Genomic DNA, 6,000 nt, shown 5'->3' on the forward strand with positions numbered 1-6,000 from the left:
AGGTCAGGAGTTCTAGGTCAGCTTGGCCAACATGGTGAAACCCCATCTCTACTAAAAATACAAAAAAATTAGCTGGGCATGGTGGCTTGTGCCCGTAATCCCAGCTACTCAGGAGGTGTGGAAGGAGAATTGCTTGAACCCGGGAGGCAGAGGTTGCAGTAAACTGAGATTGCACCACTGCACTCCAGCCTGGGTGACAGAGTGAGACTCTGTCTCAAAACAAAATAAATAAAAGATTTGGTCAGGAAGCCTTCAAAGGAGGTGGGATTTAGTTTGATTCTTAAAGGAGAAGGATACGTAAGAGGAGTAGAATAGGAAGTTCAGGGAGAAGACAGGTCACTAGCAAAAACTTAAGCACAATCTATTTGCCTGCTGAATCAAACACTTAAAATAGACTAGGTGTGGTTGGTGCATGCCTGTAATCCCGGCACTTTGGGAGGCTAAGGTGGGTGGATCACCTGAGGTCAGGAGTTCGAGACCAGCCTGGGCAATATGGTGAAACCTCATCTCTACTAAAAATACAAAAATTAGCCAGGCGTGGTGGTGCACGACTGTAAATCCCAGCTACTAGGAAGGCTGAGGCAGGAGAGAATCACTTGAACCTGGGAGGGAAAGGTTGCAGTGAGCTGAGATTGTGACACTGCACTCCAGCCTGGGCAATAGAGCGAGACTCTGTCTCAAAATAAAAATAAAAATAAAAATAAAATAAATAAAATAAAAAATAAAATAGGCCGGGTGCCATGGCTCATGCCTGTAATCCCAACATTTTGGGAGGGTGAGGTGGGTGGATCACGAGGTCAGGAAATCGAGACCAGCCTGGCCAACATGGTGAAACTCTGTCTCTACTAAAAATACAAAAATTAGCTGGGTACGGTGGCGCATGCCTGCAATCCCAGCTACTCGAGGGGCTGAGGAAGGAGAACTGTTTGAACCCAGGAGGTGGAGGTTGCAGTGAGCGAAGATCGAGCCACTGCACTCCAGTCTGGGTGACAGAGCAAGGTTCCATCTCAGGAAAAAAATTAAAAAATAAAATAAAATGGAGAAAAATTGACCAGATATGTGAAGGCCAACGTGTTAAAAAAAAATACACTGAGGCCGGGCGCGGTGGCTCACGCCTGTAATCCTAGCATTGTAGGAGGCCGAGGTGGGTGGATCACCTGAGGTTGAGAGTTCGAGATCAGCCTGACCAACATGGAGAAACCCCATCTCTACTAAAAATACAAAATTAACCGGGTGTGGTGGCACATGCCTGTAATCCCAGCTACTTGGGAGGCTGAAGCAGGAGAATCACTTGAGCCTGGGAGGTGGAGGTTGCGGTGAGCTGAGATCACACCATTGCACTCCAGCCTGGGCAACAAGAGCAAAACTCCGTCTCAAAAAAATATATATATACTGAAGAGTTAAGATTTTATCTGCAGGGAATTTGGGAACTAGTGGAGTCAGGGCATGACATGAAGAAAAGAGTGTTGGGGCATGGGGTGAGGGTGGAGGGCTGTGTTGTAACACCAAATGGGAAGGATCAGACAAACAAGCTCTGACCATAGTTTGTGAAACTTCCTGTCATTTAGCGAGGGACACATGCAGCGCACAGGATGAGCACTTGTTGGGCACTGGGAAATTTAACTCCAAATCCTTGAACATCACTGGTGCCATGCTTGTACAGCCTGCAGAACTGTGAGCCAAATAAACCTCTATTCTTTACAAATTTTGCAATCTCGGGTTTCCTTTATAGCAACACAAAACAGACTAACACAGGAGCCAAGGGAGAGCTTTCCCCTTGTCCCTCTGAAGGTTTGCCGAAAAATCAACTAGCATAAGGTAGATTAACTGAAGAAAAGGCAAACAAATGTATTTAACGTGTATACACAAGAGCCTTCAGAATGAAGACTCAAAGGTACAGGGGAAAATGTCCATTTTATGCTTGGGTTCAACAAAGCACAGAGAGCCATGTAAAAATAGAATTGGACAAAAAGGGTCTGATCAAATGCTAGTAGACTGAGTGGGGAAACCCAGCAAGGCCTATCTGCCTAGATTCTTCCTGGCCTCTCTGAGCATGCATTCCTTCCTTCTGGGTTTGGGGCAGGACCCTTGTTGACCTACAGTCAAACAAGTTAGGTCAGGTGATTTCTTTATGGATAGCTTTTACAAAGAAAGGGGGAGGGAAAGTCTGGGTAATATTTTTAGGTTTTATGGCTGGCTTTGGAGAAAAGGGGTTCTGGTTTCTATGACCTGCCTTGGGGAAGAGAGATTCTAGTTTCTATGACTAGACTTGAGGGAGAATGGGATTGAGAGAAAGGAGGACAGGAAAAGGTCAGAGAAAAACTTTTGCTTCTTAGGCTGCTTCTGAAACCCTCATTTTGGGGTATTGTTTTATAAGCCCTAGTAGTTCAAAAACAATCAAACAAAATTCAGTCTTCCACTAAGCTTGCAAGGTTCATGGGATGTGGGTAGTGTAGAAGAAGAAACTTTTCCCTGCATCCTCTTAGGTTCTGTACATGGAGGCCTACAAATTAGATTGACAAAAAACAAATTAACAGGAGAAAAAGATGTATTACATACGCATATGGGAACTTCACAGAAAAAGCAATGAAAGCACAAAGATGCAAATATTCCCCAGGGTTTATATATCATTTAATAAGTCCTGGAGAAGGTGGTTTTGGACTTCCAGGTGCAGGGGGAGGTAGGTTTGGGGAAGATGACTAGGAAATGTATGGTGTATAAGAGTTGTTTTGTAAGATTTGTTATGAAGAAGCTGGGTGCAGTGACTCATGCCTGTAATCCCAGCACTTTGGGAGGCCGAGGCGGGCTGATCACTTGAGGTCAGGACTTCGAGACCAGCCTGGCCAACATGGTGAAATCCCTTCTCTACTAAAAATACAAAAAGTAGCCTGGTGTGGTGGCACACAACTATAGTCCTAGCTACTCAGGAGGCTGAGGCAGGAGAATCACTTGAACTGGGGAGGCAGAGGTAGCTGTGAGCCAAGATTGCACCACTGCACCCCAGCCTGGGCAACAGAGCAAGACTGTCTCAAAAAAAAAAAAAAAAAAAAGATTTCATATGAAAAGTCATCTCAGATGGCAAGAATTGTGTTTGTGTGTATGTAGTGTGCGTGTGTGTGTGTGTCTGTGTGTGTGTCTGTGTCTTTGGAGTCATTCTCCTCTTCCTGGAAGAGAAGAGGACATCTTCACAAACAGAAATTTCTGCCAAACACGGTGGTACCTGCCTATAGTCCCAGCTAATTGGGAGGCTAAGGTGGGATGATCGTTTGAGCCCGAGAGTTCAAGACCAGAAGACCAGCTTGGGTAACATAGCAAAACCCACCACCGTACCACCCCCAGCTCAAAAAAAGAAAGAAATTTCCTTTACAAATGTAAATTTTCTTTGCAAAAGGGAAGGGTATGCTGTGTTTTTAGAGTTTTCCCTGAGTCTGCTGTTTCTCTATTGCCTTCAGCGCAAAATAATCGCTATACCAAAGTGGCATATTTTGGAGTGGTATATTTTGATTTCCTTATAGCAGCATGTTGGAAATAGCAAGAGTATCAAAAGTCTTTTGAGGCTACCTCAAAATTACCTAATTGCTTTCATTACCTTTTAAGTAAAGGTTATACCTTCAAATTTATAAAAATAAATTTATAGTAATAAAACATTGTTTTTGTTTATTCGGTGAGATTCCACACAAGATTAAAAACTTTATTGGTGGGAGGAGAGGAAAGGGTTCTGCTAAAAAGGTTTGAAAGTACTAGGCTACTACATGCCCCACACCCCACCCCTTTTTTTTCTGAGACAGAATCTTGCTCTGTCACCCAGGCTGGAGTGCAGGGGTGCAATCATAGCTCACTGCAGCCTTGACCTCCTGGGCTCAAGCAATCCTTCCACCTCAGCTTCCTGAGTAGCTGGGACTACAGGTGCATGCCACCATGCCTGGCTAATTTTTAACATTTTTTGTAGAGATGGGGTCTCACTATGTTACCCAGGCTGGTTTTGAACTCCTGGGCTTGAACAATCCTCCCACCTCGGCCTCCCAAAGTGTTATGATCACAGGTGTGAGCTACCACGCCCAGCCATGGCCCTCCCCTGCTTTTTTTTTTTTTTTTTTTTTGAGACAGAGTCTCACCCTGTCGCCCAGGCTGGAGTGCTGTAGTGTGATCTAGGCTCACTGCAACTTCTGTCTCCCGGGTTCAAGTGATTCTCCTGCCTCAGCCTCCTGAGTAGCTGGGATTACAGGCACCTGACACCACACCTGACTAATTTTTGTATTTTTAGTAGAGATGGACTTTCACCATGTTGGCCAGGCTGGTCTTGAACTCCTGACCTCAGGTGATCCGCCTGCTTGCCCCATGACCCTTCAAATAAAAAGGAGCAATCCTATTCAGCTTTGCTACAGGATTTCAAAATTTTATCTTAGAGGTTCCTTTAACAGAAAGAAGTTAATTTATACTAGTTATAATAATGTGTCCTCATATCCCCAGCTAGAATATACATTAGGCCTATATAATCTGTTTAAAACACAGAAGAGAATTATGAGATATTTGTTGAAAGAACCTGTTTATATTAAGTCATGGATGTAGCAGCGAAAAAAACACAACTTCAGCCAGGCACGGCTCATGCCTGTAATCCCAGCACTTTGGGAGGCTGAGGTGGGCAGATAATTTCAGGCCAGGAGTTCAAGACCAGCTGGGCAACATGGCAAAACCCTGTCTCTACTAAAAATACAAAAATTAGCCAGGCATGGTGTTATGTATCTATAGTCCCAGCTACTTGGGAGGCTGAGGCAGGAGAATTGCTTGAACCCCAGAAGCGGAGGTTGCAGTGAGCTGAGATAGCTCCACTGCACTCCAGTCTGGGTAACAGAGTGTGAGACTCTGTCTCCAAAACAAAGCACAACTTCATGGCAAAATAGAATGTAATAAGCAGAGTCCAAAGACAAATGACAGGAACTAATCTTGATTGTGGTCATGGTGGGTTACACAATTATATATATATACTTCTTGCACTGTGCTCTAAAAAGTGTGAATGTAATGTGTTTGTAAATTATACTTCTACCTTAATTTTTTTAATGAGGTAATTCTAATTAACAAATGAGGAAAAGGTACTTGCAAATTTTTTCATAAACAGCAAATATCTATAATCTGTAGAACATTCCCAAACATCAAGAAGAGCAAACGCCAGTCATGCACAGTGGCTCATGCCTGTAATCTCACTACTTTGGGAGGAGGAAGGAGGATCACTTGAAGCCAGGAGTTCAAGACTGGCAAGACCTTGTCTCTACAAAAAAATAAAAATAAAATAAAATAAAATAAAAATTAGCCAGGCATCTTGGCATGCACCTGTAGTCCTAGTTATTTGAAAGGCTAAGGCAGGAGAATCCCTTGAGCCCAGGAGTTCAAGGCTGCAGTGAGCTATGATTGTACCACTGTACTTCAGCCTGGGCAACAGAGCAAGACCCTATCTCAAAACAGAAAAAACTTGGTAAAAATACAAAAGTTAGACAACTTCCTTACTGAGATTGCAGAAAAACAGGCATTCTCACATACGGTTGTTTGGAATGCAAAATGGTACAATTCCAAGACAGGCTAATCCCATAGTATCCAGCAAAATTACATATGCATTTCCTCTTGTAGGAAACAATATCAAAGACACACTGAAAAAAAATATAAATGCCTCATGGTCAAAGTTAAGACTACCATTATTTATAGTAACAAAAAAAGGAAACAACCTAAATATCCATCAATTAGGCAAATTGGCTAATGGAATATTATGTAGCTATCAAAAAGAAATCAGGACTCTCTCAGTACACTGATATGGAATAACCTCCAGGATAAATCATTTAAAAAGAATAGTGCAGAACAGTGTTCATAGTATGCTGGCTATTTAGAAAATATTTTTTTAAAAGAAGCAACAGAATAGCTGATGCAGTGGCTCATGCCTGTAATCCCAGCACTTTGGGAAACTAAGGTGGGCAAATCACTTGAGCCCAGGAGTTCAAGACCAGCCTGGGC

This window comes from Gorilla gorilla, chromosome 10, assembly GCF_029281585.2.
Source record: "Gorilla gorilla gorilla isolate KB3781 chromosome 10, NHGRI_mGorGor1-v2.1_pri, whole genome shotgun sequence".
In the NCBI taxonomy this organism is placed as follows: Eukaryota; Metazoa; Chordata; class Mammalia; order Primates; family Hominidae; genus Gorilla; species Gorilla gorilla.